The sequence below is a fragment of the Arvicanthis niloticus genome, chromosome 14 (assembly GCF_011762505.2).
Source record: "Arvicanthis niloticus isolate mArvNil1 chromosome 14, mArvNil1.pat.X, whole genome shotgun sequence".
NCBI classification, from domain to species: domain Eukaryota; kingdom Metazoa; phylum Chordata; class Mammalia; order Rodentia; family Muridae; genus Arvicanthis; species Arvicanthis niloticus.
Window position 1 is genome coordinate 52950738 of NC_047671.1, and position 12988 is coordinate 52963725.

General features: G+C 44.4%; 1 protein-coding gene across 8 annotated transcripts in view; it reads left to right on the plus strand.

The window, feature by feature from the left end:
- Fam13b (family with sequence similarity 13 member B) overlaps positions 1-12988 on the plus strand; it is a 77100-nt gene that overhangs the window by 5177 nt on the left and 58935 nt on the right. For 4 of the 8 annotated variants that reach the window (XM_076912839.1, XM_076912840.1, XM_034517643.2 and 1 more), the window contains exon 1: positions 11884-12026. The gene's annotated coding sequence lies outside the window, so the exon portion shown is untranslated. Of the gene's footprint in view, positions 1-5378; positions 5525-11859; positions 12027-12988 lie in introns of those variants that run through there. The other 4 variants (XM_034517639.2, XM_034517641.2, XM_034517644.2 and 1 more) reach the window with 2 other exon arrangements.

Below are 12988 nucleotides of genomic sequence, written 5' to 3' on the forward strand. Positions count from 1 at the left end.
CTCACAAAGATGAACAGTCTTTCAACAAGTTGCTGAAGGAAAAGGTAAAGTGTGTAAACACAGCTCTGCTCAGATCAGAGGAATTATGGGTGACATAATTATGACAGGGTGGGCTGGCCTCTGAAGTTATGAAATGTCCATCAAGAAAAGTCATCGTTGAAAGATGTAAGCCTAGAAAGTAGGCTGATCACATGGAAGAACGATCCTTCCTGCCCCTTCTTGTCTTTCCTCTCTGTGACTGTAGCTGGCAAGGTGGGGAGGAGGAGAGAGAGCAGGCCGAGTTCCCCGTTGGAGAAGAGGGAAAAGGTCTACTTTTCTCTGTGACTCAGCCATCACAGGGCTCTCCTCCTAAGGGGAATCAAAACTCGTGGAACTCTCTTGGCTTTTCAAGTCGATCATGATGATTCCCACTGTGTAAATTCAAAGGGATGACGAAAGAAAGCTGTTTTAAAGGGAAGGACAGTCAGTGTGTGCATGATTAGGTCAGAGAGCAACACTGGGGGTCAGCTGAGGCAGGGGCTCTCCTTTCTGCTGCTCCGCAACACCCGGTTAGCTGACCCACGGGCTTCTAGGCAATTCTCCTGTCTCCATCTCTATCTTGGTAAAGGAGTGTTGGGGTTACAGATGTGTCCAGCTTTTTGTGGGTTCTGGGGACTGAGGCCAGGTTCTCAGGCTTGTGCAGCTTGGGCTTTCACCTGAGGAGCCATCCCCATGGGCAGTCTTTGTTTGCTTGTTTGGTTGGCTGGTTTTGTGAGAAAGGTTCCCTGAGTAGTTCTGGCTGGCCTGAGCTCACAGCAGCCTCAAGACTCTGCTTCCCATTGGGACCTTAGGTCTGTGCTACTGCTTCTGTCCAAATTCTGTTTTTATTTTAGAAATTATATCCCATGAGCTCTGCATACTGAATACTCTAATTATTAAGATCCGGAATTTGTTTTCTAAGACATGTTTTTGAATATCCCAGGGGGAAGATGTTCAGTGAATCAAGTGACTAGTTTTTTGAAAACCTGTACTTTAATACTAGGTACCTACCTAGAGGCAATTGGGGAGCTATCATCTCGGGCATCATACAAAGTACCTACTGTAACCAGTTGTGGCCACCAGGCAGCCTTCGCGCTCCCTCAGGCATTACTCATGGCTTCCTCTTTCCTGTGGTTAAGGTTTTGAAGTGTCTCGTTGTCCTATTTTCCCACCACGGACTTTCAGGTAAATGCCTTATTCAAAATGTTTAGTTTGGTGGAATTTTTTCTTAAAAACATTATTTATTATGCCAGGCAGTGGTGGCACATGCCTTTAATCCCAGCACTTGGGAGGCAGAGGCAGGTGGATTTCTGAGTTCGAGTCCAGCCTGGTCTACAGAGTGAGTTCCAGGACAGCCAGGGCTACACAGAGAAACCTTGTCTTAAAAGACCAAAAAACAAAAAACAAAAAACAAAAAACAAAAAACAAAAAACAAAAACAAAAACAAAAAAAAACCCCACAACATTATTTATTTACTTACTTAATATGTGTTTGTGACACAGTATGGGCAGAGATCAGATCAGAGGGACCTGTGGGAGTGTTCTCTCTCCTGTGTAGGTTTTGTGTGTCAAACTCAAGTCATCAGGCTTGGAAGCAATTGCCATCTCACAGCCCAGCAGTGGTGGAATTTTCAGTTTTAACAGAACTTCATACTGTTGTGAAAATTTCAGTGTCTTAAAAAATCCTCTAAGAATTTGGAAATGTCTGACAGAAATTAATATGGGTGTAGTCCCAGAATTCATTATTTGAAGAACATGTTGTAAAAACTGAAACTGTATTTCCTTTATCAATAGAAAACGCTCAGTTCTTTGAGAATCCCACACAGTGCGTTTGATCGTATTGATCCTTTGCCTCCACTCCATCCAGATGCTCGCTTCCTCCCTACAGACCTAATCTTGTGACCTTTTTTTTTTTTAAGTTAAATTTTTTTTTTGAGACAGGGTCTCTTTCTCTAGCCCTGGCTGACCTGGAACTCACAGATGTGCCTGCCCAGTGCTAGGATTGAAGGCCCTGTGCCATCAATTGGTGAATTGCCAGATTGGTGAATCTTTTGTTTTCAGACAGGGCTTCTCTGGGTAACCTTGACTGTCCTAGAACTCTGTAGACCAGGCTAGCCTGCAGAGATCTGCCTGTCTCTGCCTTCTTAGTGTTGGGATTAAAGGCTTTTGCCACCACCTCCCAGAAAAGCCAAAGTGCTCTGAATTCCAGTCTCTATCTAAGAACTAACCAGCATGACCCTGCTTAGCCTCTGAGAATGGATGCGATAGATCTGTCAATTTCAGGGAGGGAGGGTCACAGACTTGTTGGCCTTTTGTGATTCTGGGTCTCATGCTGTCCTGGCTTGCCTCAAGTCCTAATATAGCTGAGGATGATCTTGAACTTCTGATCCTCCTTCCTCTACCTCTGGAGTGCTGGCACTGCAAGGCTGAGCCATCATGTGTGAGCTCAAGGTAGTGTTCCTCTCTTAAGTCAGTTAAGATTGTTTCCTTCATTTCCAAAGCAAAACAAACATTTAAAGAAAGATACAAGGTTAAATGCGTACTGCATCTTGATTGAGCTGCTATGAAACAGGCTTTGGTCATTGGTTTGGCAGAATTTTTCTTTCTTTCTTTCTTTCTTTCTTTCTTTCTTTCTTTCTTTTTTTTACATTTGTGGTGTGTGTATGTGTGGAAGTCGGAGAACATTCTGTAGAAGGCCCTTTAGTCTGTCTATCATGTAGGTCCTAGGATCAAATTCAGGTTGTCAGACTTGGCAGCAGCACCAGTATCTGCTAAACTATCTTTGCTGGCCTAGTTTGGCAGATGTGAAAACCTAAATTTCACTCGCTCAGATTTAATTAGGCTTTGAGGAACTAATTTGGATAGAACATCCTCAAAATTCAACCCAGTGGATGGAACCTAATTTATCAATTATGCTGAGAATGGACTGAGACTGTGCAGCTAGCCAGCTGTCACCTGTGTACCCTGGACTATGTTGCTGCATGTTTTGAGAGATCCTTAGAGTGATGAAAGGGTATTTGCTGAGTTTGACATTGGAGTATGGGGCTTTGTGTTTATCAAGGATATACAGAATTTAATTTTGCTAGCATATAAACTCCCCAGAGGGAAGGATTTTATATGCTAATGTGTCCAAAGAGGCTAGAGCAATAGTTGTTTAATAAGTAATTAAATGCCTGTATGAGAATTAAAGGTTTTTTTTTCCCCTTGAGCCTCAAATGATTCTCATGACTGTCATCCCAGACCGGGATGCTGAGACAGGCAGATTCATGAGTTCCAGGTCAGACTGGACTACAGAATGGACAGTCTGCCTCATGAACAAAACCAACTTTTTTGGGGGGTGTGTGTGTGAGAGTGAGTACTAGGGAATAAAACTGCTAAAGTGTTTACCCACTGGCCTATACCTCAGAACTTTGAATTAGGGTTTTTGCCCTGATATTAGGCATATGATCCTGGTCATCAGAGCCAGCTATCTTTCTTCTTGACAGAGTAGGAATTACACCATATATATGTATGTATACTTATGTATGTATATATACACACATATATATCACAAATACTTTAATATTTTTATTTTTAATTATGTGTGTCTGTATGTGTGAGCATAGGTGCCCAAGAATCCGAAATAGTGTGTCAGATCCCTTGGACCTAGAGTTACACGGGCAGTTGTGAGCCGCCTTGAGTGCTGTGAATCAAACTCAGTTTTTGTAGAAGAGAAGGAAAAGCTCTAGAGCCATGTCTCCAGCTCCCACAGTATATTCTTATTGGGATGCTCTGGTTCTAGACTTCTTGTGGACCACACCCTTCTATTATGACAGCATCACCTGGGCATGTGACCCGTAGGTTACAGATAATTTTAGTATCTCTGATGAAGTTTGGGAGCCACTTTGGTCTCTGTAACATTTACAGATAGATCATTGCATAGGGTGACTTTTTAATAATTTTTTATTTTATGAGCATTATATTAGTGTTTTTGTCTGCATGTATGTCTGTAAGAGGGTGTCAAGATACCCTGGAACTGGAATTACAGACAGGTGTGAGCTGCCATGTGGGTGTTGGGAATTGAACCTGGGTCCTCTGGAAGAGCAGCCAATGTTCTTAACTGCTGAGCCATCTCTCTAGCCTTCCATGACTTTTTATTTTTATAAATCTTTGTGGGTTTTTGAGACAAGGCAATCCAAGTTACCTTAAACTCATTATGTAGTCCAGGTTGGCCTTGAACTTCTTATCCTCCAGCCTTCACAAATGCTGGGATTGCAGACATGGGGTACCACATCTGGCTGATCACTTTTCATAAATCTTGTGTCAAGCAAGGTCTGTGAGGTTTTATTTTGTTATACATTTTCCAGGTTACTAACTTCTGACAAAGGCAGGCAGGGAATCGTGGTGGTTTGTTTTTATTTTTGATGTCTTTTAAGGCAGCTCGGGATGGTTTCCCATTTGTTATACAGTCTAGGTTGGTCTCCAATTGGAGGTGATTCAACTGCCTCAGCTTCCGGAGTGCTGAGATTACAGAGGGATGCCTCCATACCCCTGTAAGTGGTTTATATTTTTTAGAGACTGCGTTTTTTTTCCTCAAAGTCATTAACAGAAGAGATGATGTAATCATTTATTGAGGATGTGAGGGAGCTGCAAGGCTGGTCTACGTAGTCACATAAGCAAGGTCACAATCCTATACTCACAACTCCTCTCTTCCTGCCCTATATCTCTCGTTTAGTACCAGAAGTTCTCTGTGAGCAAGTAGTCTATTCACGGCCATATTCCGATCCCTCCTGGAGCCACGGCTGGTTAATCTCTCTGAAGTCTAGGTCAGGTACTTAGGTAGAACGGGGTGGGGGTGGGGTATGGAGAAAGGGGCGAGGCACAGTCCCAGGAATCCCTCATCTGACCCAAACCGCCGGTAATAAGAAAATGCTAACACTTGGGCCTGAGGAACAGCTTTTCGGAAGGTTTATGAAATACTCGGAAGATCCCTGAACCTTCTGCGGGGCCTGCGGCACAGCTCAGCAGAGACCAGACGCTCCTCAGTTTCCCCTTCATCCCTCCTAAGTCCTCCCCTTCCTAACGTTCCTCGGCCCGCGGCTGGCACAGGACCTCGGAACCCACAAGTGGGTGGGCCGGAGCCGCCGCAGTCCAGCGCCGAATCCCGGTTGACCCGGCCGCCGCGAGTTCGCCCCGCCTATCACGTCACTTCCGGCCCGGCCGCTCGCCCTCCGCCCAGTTCCCCTCCCGCTCGCCGTTAGGGAGGCTCTGCGCCTCAGCCGCCTCCTCCTCCGCCGCTCCCGCCCACTTCTCCGCGTCTGCCGCTGCCGCTGCCCGGGGTCTCCGGGGGTCGCTACCGGGCTGGCCCCGCGCCACTGCAGTCGCTTCAGCCTCGCGCTAGAGGCCGCTTCGGGAGGAGACCCGCCGGCCGTCGTGCCACTTAGGGCCTCAGTTCTCGCCTTGTCGACGTCGCCAAGGGTTCTGGAGAAGCGGCCAAGGCCGGGGAACGGGGCTTCGCGGTTCCAACGGTGGGTAAACGGGCGGGTGCCCGGCACTGCGCATGCGCATCTCTTCGCCGCGGCGGCCCTTCCCCCAACCCCCGACTCTGCGGCTGCCAGGCAGCCCGGGGTCCCACCCGCGGCGGCCGCTGGGCGATGCCGTTCGGGTTCTGGGAGATGCAAGGCACAGCCCCTGTGGGCATTCGGTCGAGGGGGCTTCTTTTCTGCTGGGAAGAGGAAGAACAGGCGGTGGCCCTGGCTGTCGGGGGGGTGTGGCAGCCTTGGATTTCCAGCCGCTGCAGTGCGCGCAAACGGGTGTGTGCCTCACAGCTCAGCCTCTCCTGCCCACCGGTTCTGCGCCACCTCTGCGCCCACTTCCTTCAAGCTGGGCAGAGGAGTTGATGCAGGCAAAAAAAAAAAAAAAAAAAAAAAAAAAAAAAAAAAAAAAAGTGGTTTATTCTTGGCTCAGCTGCGTCCCTTTTTACGGTCACGTGAGATGAGTGGCTGCTGACTTCCTTAAGTCGCTCAGAGAATATAGCCAAAATTGGGCTGTTGGTGCACTGGGACCTCATTTAGAAGGCACTCAGCCAGAGCCAGGCCTGAGGGGTCCCTATGTAGGGCGTCGAATTTCAGATGGCGCGCCCAGCTAGATAAGAGTATAGGAGGTGGGATCAGTTGGCACACTCGCCTAGTCGGAACTGTTAAACTCTTCTTTGTTTGTAATCAATTAAACCCAAACTGACTTAGAAAAACTTGCATAATTTCATCCGGCTCCCTGGTAGGCCTTCTAATCAACTTGGAGGAAGCCAAACTCAAAATGGCAACCACAACTGCAGTGTATTTGGCTAGTTAACATTAAATAGCCGTGGCATGCAAGTTTGTAGGCGGTATTAAAGGATGGTTTTGAATATTAACTTTCTGTTCTTGGGTTAGTGTGAATTTGTAACCTGAAGTGCAGTTAGGCCTGGGCTTTCACAGGCACTTTGCACTTAGTAAGTAGTTGGTGAATGATCTGGCCATTTGTCTTTTAGTGCCTTCTGTAAAATTAGGATATTTTCTCCCGTTTTCCCAGTTAGGTATCTGACACTGTTGAAGTCCTTGCAGTATGTAGAAGGGTCTACCTTAGTGCCATTGTAATCTTCATCGGATAAAGTAAAAGTGGCTGAATTAAAGAATGATTTACCAGTATTTCCTCAACAATAAAACGACAGCCTTATTTTGAGACATGGTCTCATGGAAGTCTGAGTTATCCAGCCGAGGGAGGATGACCTCCAACTCCTGATCCTCCTGCCCCCCTTCAAGTGTTGGGATCCAAAGTATGCTCCATCACACTAGGATTCAAATTCTTTTTTTAAAAAAATGTTTTTAATTTCTTATTGTTTGTGTCTTCTGTCTATGCCATGGCTTCTGGGGTAGGACTCAGGTCATCAGGCTTGGTGGCAGGTGCCTGTACTCCTTAAGTCTAATCTTCAAATGATATACATAAAATTTACCATTTCACAGTTGACCTACACTTTGAATTTTTGAGATGCTCTCTCTCTCTATTCCTGGCTGGCCCCACTCAAAAACTTAACTTGAAGCTGCCTGAGTGCTGGGGTTACACCACATCCAGCTGTTAACAACTGTTAGTAACAGCTGTTTTTCTTCATAACACCACTAGGTTTTGCCCAGAGTGTGTGTGCCCATTCCAAAACCCCTGCCTCAAAAAAAAAAAAAAAAAGTGTCTGTGAGGCTTTTATAAGGCTACCGACAGTTGAATTTAGGTATTGTTTCTGACCTTGAACTTCAGATCCTCTTCCTTCAGTGTTGAGGTTACAAGCTTGCAATGCCAGTTTCTGTGGTGTTGGGCTTTGTGCTTCTGAGGCAAACACTCTTACCTACTGAGTCACATTTTTACCTCTCCTATGCTTTTGATTTGTATTTCTCTAAAGACTGGTAGTAGGCAACTTCAAATAGTTTTTGCCTGTGTGTAGGTGTGGGTTTTTGTGCCATGGTGTGTAGAGGTTGGTCGTAGGGCAACTTTGTGGAATTGGCTCCTTCCACTTTTTAAAACGTCTTTATGTTTATGGATGGTTTGCCTGCCTGTAAGTCTGCACCATGTGCATGCCAGGTGTCTCTGGAGGCCAAAACTCCTGGAATTGGAATTACAGATGATTTAAACAGTTTGTGTGGGTGCTTGAACCTGGGTTTCCTGGAGAGCTGCTAGTGTTCAATCCATTGAGCTCTCTAAAGCTCTCCTTTTACCTTTTTATTGGTTCTGGGGATTGAACTCAGATTGCCGGGCTTGTGGGGCAGCAACTAAAGGTGCTTTATATACTTGAGCCATCTCGCTGGCCCCAGGATAGCTTTTCCAGCTTACTGCCCTAGTTAGGTTTCTCTTGCTGGGATAAAACACCATTACCAACAGCTTGGGCAGGAGAGGGCTCATTTCACCTTACTAATGGAAGTGTTTCGCTGAGGGAGGTCAGGGCAGAACTGAAGCAGAGGCCGTGGGGGAGTGCTGCTTTTGCTCAGCCTGCTTGCTTATGCAGCCCAGGACCACCTTAGTGGATTAGATTCTCCCACATCAATCATTAATCAAGAAAGTGCTCCACAGACTTGTCCACAGGCCAGTCTGGGTTCCGCCTTCCCAGATGACCCTGGCCTCTGTCAAGTTGACAAAGAACAAACAATTAGCATACTTAGATTTGATAGTTTTGGAGAAACATCTTAAATCTATACTCATTTTTAATTTATTTATTTCCTTGTTGAGTTGTAGGTATAGTCTTTTATTTTCTATATGGGTTAAGTGTTTTTAACCTAACATTTCTGAAAATGAATGAATTACTGAAAATTAAGTTTTATAGCATCCTGTTTTATATAGCATCTGTCTTACAGATAAGTAGCAAAGAAGCTGATTTTATGTTTTTATATTTATTTATTTATTTTTTTGAGAGAGAGTTCTCTCTGTAGCTCTTGCTGTCCTAGAACTCGCTCTGTAGACTAGGCTAGCCTCAAACTCAATGATCTGCCTGCCTCTGCCTCCTGAGTGCTGGGATTAAAGATGTGCACTACCACCTTCCAGCTTGACTTTATATTTGGAAAAGGGTCTCAGCCTAAATTTAGACTAGATATAGCAATACCAAGAATCTGTTTCTGTTACATCAGTATTAAAAAGGGATACCTGGGTAATACACTTTTAATCCCAGGACTTTGTAGGCAGAGTCCTCCCAGGCATGCCTAGGAGACCCAGGTCACTCTTGTTTATGATGGGTTTTCAGGCTAGCCAGGGCTATATAGTGAAACATTCAATGTCTGAAAACAAAACCAGTCAGTCAATCAATAAGTAGTTTTCAGATATATCTTTGTTAATAAAGTATTTTTGTCGAATGCCAAGAATGTGGGAGGAGTTAATGGTCTAGAAGAAGGAAGTATGGGATGCATGGATGAACTTGCCTTCAGTCCGTGTTCCCCAAATGTGAGTGCATTGGAACTTCTTCAAGAGAGAACAGAAGGTTAATTTGTGAGTAATGGATTTTACTAGAAATTGGAACAATGACAGGTTTGGAATAGAGTATAATACATGCCACTTTAGTGCAACAACTCGTTTCACATGACACATTAAACAAATTGGAATCACGCTGTGGCTTCATACATTTTAAGGAAAATTGAAGCAGAAGTTTCAGTGGGATTGTATTTGTTAGCTAGAAAGGGCATTCACTTCAGAGTCAGTTGCAGTTTTAGTCACAAGCTCTGGAAGTTGACCAGTTTTGTCAGCTCTGTGAACCATTTTCATTTTCTCTTTTCCCTCTTATCTCGCCGGATGGTTGAAGGATTCTGATGGACAGTGAACTGGAAAGCACTGGAAATGATATCAGTTCAAATACTTGGATTCTACTGTTCGTTAGTTTAGAAGTGGAAACAAAAAATGAAGTAATCTTTGTTGTTGAGATTTGCTCAAAATTCACAAAACAAAGTGTAGTCCCTTCCTTTTTACTTTGTGGACTTTAGGATCAAACCCATGGCCTTATGCATGTTAGTGCTGCTTTTGTATATGTGCTGTTTCATGCGAACGGTTGTATGCACTTGGGGCACATATGGGTATGGATGCTAGTGTTCTGTGTGAGTTTTCATTTGAAGCCAAGATGACTTGGAATAGTGTTTCAAGGAGCAGTCCACTTTGTTTTTTGAGCTAGTCTCTCACTGGGAGCTGGGGCTTGCAGATTATGCTAGGCTAGCTTGTCTGCTATGGAGCCCCAGGGATCTATCTGCTTACCACTGTGATTACGTGGGCACACCACCATGCCTGGCTTTTTATATGGGTGCTGGGGATGAAACTCAGGCCTCCTTTCTTGTGGGGTGAGCACTTAACTCTACTCAGTCACCACCTTTCCTTTTTTTTTTTCCTCCAAAGGAATTTTTTGCCAACTGTGTAAAATGAGATAAGTTTCCATTTCTGGAAACCCATTTGTCTAGAGTAAGTTATAGAATTCCTCTAATACCCTTTTCTGATGAAAACAAGTACATTATAGTTTTATATTAAATTAAAAAAATAAGTTATCTAAGTATGGTTTCGCAGTACTCAGAAGGCTGAAGCAGGGGGATTTTGAATTTTAGGTCAGTCTTTACTACATGGTATGACTGTCTTTAGGAAGAAAGAAACAAAAAAGATGGATTGGAGAGATGGTTCAGTGGTTAAGAGCACTTGCTGCTCTTGTGGAGGAGGACCTAGGTTAGGTTCACAGAATCCATATTGGGTGGCTCACAACTGCTCGAAACTCTAGCTCCAGTGGATCTAATGTCTTCTTCTGGCATCTGTAGTCTCACACAAACACATTCTCCCCTCTCCCCTCTCCCCTCTCCTCCCCTCTCCCCTCTCCCCTCTCCTCCCCTCTCCCCTCTCCTCCCCTCTCCCCTCTCCCCTCTCCTCCCCTCTCCCCTCTCCCCTCTCCTCCCCTCTCCCCTCTCCCCCCCCTCTCCCCTCTCCCCTCTCCCCTCTCCCCTCTCCCCTCTCCCCTCTCCCCTCTCCCCTCTCCCCTCTCCCCTCTCCCCTCTCCCCTCTCCCCTCTCCCCTCTCCCCCCTCCCCCCTCCCCCCTCCCCCTCCCCCTCCTCCCCCTCCCCCTCCCCCTCCTCCGTTCTCCCTCCTTTCTTCTCCCCCCTCCCCCTCCCCCCTTTTCCCTCCTCCTTCCTCCCTCTTTTCTTCTCCTTCCTCCCTCCTCCTTTCTCCCTCTTTCCTCATCCCTCTTCCCTCCTCCCTCCTCCTTCATCCTCCCTCTCCCTCTCCCTCATTTCTCTGTAGGCCAGGCTGGCCTCAAACTTAGAGATCCACCTGCTTCTGCCTCTCAAAGGCAGGTGTGTCTTTATTACACTCAGCTTTAGTACAGTTTTAATTTCATTCTGTTTCTGTGTGTCCCCTCTCTCCCTCTTTCCATTTCTCTCTTCTCTCTCTCTTCTCTTCTCTTCTCTTCTCTTCTCTTCTCTCTCTCTCTCTCTCTCTCTCTCTCTCTCTCTCTGGAGAGAGAGGGAGAAAGAGGGGAGGGGAGGGTGTCAGAGGACAACTTTCAGGAGCTGGTTCTCTCTTTCCACCAAGGATCAAATTCAGGTCATTAGGTTTGGCAGCAAGTACCTTTACCCATTGAGCCATCTCTCTCTAGCCCAAGCTGTGGGTTGTGACCCCTTTGGATGTCACATAACAGATATTCTGCATCTCAAATGCTTACATTATGATTCATAACAGCAAAATTACAGTTATGAAGTAACAATGAAATAATTTTATGGTTAGAGGTCACCACAGAGGAATGAGATTAGAGGGAGGGTCGCAGCATTAAGGAGGTTGAGAACCATTGCTCTAGCCTTTTAAATTTCTTAATGTATTATATCTATGTATGTTGTATATTAGTGTATCATTCATAACTCTACTTTGGAAATACAAGATACATGTATCTACGTGCTCTTAATCTCTCCTACCACCGAAATACAGAGCTTTGGGCAGTGGAAGATAGTTGAGAAATTTTGTGCATTTGAATGATTAGATTTGGTTGGGAGGCAGAGGCAGGATGATCTCTGTGAACTTGAGGCCACCCAGGTCTACATAGTGAGACCCTAGTTAGTTTATTTATTTATTTTCATTTTATTTATTTATTTATTTATTTTAAGAATTTTGTTCAGCACCTATCTGGAATAGTTGCTAGGTCCTGAAATCCCAGGTGTGTCCTAGGAGCTCATTGGCCGGTTAGTCTACTTGAACTGGTAAGCTTCAGATTCAGTGAGAGATTCTTATTAAAAAATAAGGTGGATTCTTATTCTTAAAAATTAACAATAGAGGACCACACACAAACACACAAAGATATGAGAATTGAAACAGTTGTTTTTTCTCTTTTTATAGATTAACTGCTGAAGTACTGATCGAGTTCTGCGTTTCTTCAATGAGGAACTACAGGCTGATCTTCTGCCATAATCTCAAACAACCATAAATGACAGAAAGATGCTTGCTCAGTGAGGGTAGCTGGTGCAGAAGCCGTTTTTTAAACTTAGGTGTTTAAGTACTCAAAGGTAAGCTTTCTTAGTGGTAATGCTCTATAAATCCACAAAGACTTTTAGAGTTTGCTGTTTATAGCTGCTACTAATTTTTTATTCCATTTATTTTTTTGCTGTCAGTGATTCATGTAGTTATCTGCTATTTGATTAACTTTGAGGTTTTGTATTAATTAGCTGATAACAAGTATACCAAAGAATAGATGTTCTTTTTCTAAGACTATGAATTCATGTTATTTTCTTGTTCCTGACTCAATTTCTACCATTCCTGAAAATTGGTTGCATTGTTTTCTGGTCATGCTATGGTGCCTGTGATTTAGCTAGTGCAGTTGATTCAGTCTTAAGGTTTTAAACTTTAGAATCTGGGGATTTACCTTTGGTCTGAAGTATTTGCATTTGGAATTTTTTCTTTCTTTTAAAGATAATTCTTTCTCCTTTTGTTTAAAGAATGGTTTTTTTTTTTTTTTTTTTTTTTTTTACTGGGATTAGTTAATTTTTTGGACTACTTGTTATGAAATGTTCAGATACTGGAGACAGTTACTTCTTTTCTTTACTGATCTCCACCCTACAAATTAAGACAACCATTTCTTCTGGACTAGCTTGAGGATTAGGAATTCTTTCCTCACAAAAGTTGAAGTGTGGTAATGCACACCTTTTTAATCCCAGCACTTGGGAGCCAGAGGCAGGTGGATCTCTGGGTTTGAGGCTAGCCTGGTCTACAAAGGGAGTCTGGGACAGCCAAGGCTTGGTATGCAGAGAAACCTTCTCTTGAAAAACAACAATGATTAGTCTTGTTCCTATCAGGCCTTTGTTTATAAAAAATGATTTTTAGTTAGTGAGGAATGTTATATAAGGATGTGTCCTAGCAGTTAGGAGGGAGGCTGAGGCAGCAGGATTTGAGTTTAAGGCCAATGCCGGGCGGTGGTGGCGCACGCCTTTAATCCCAGCACTTGGGAGGCAGAGGCAGGCGGATTTCTGAG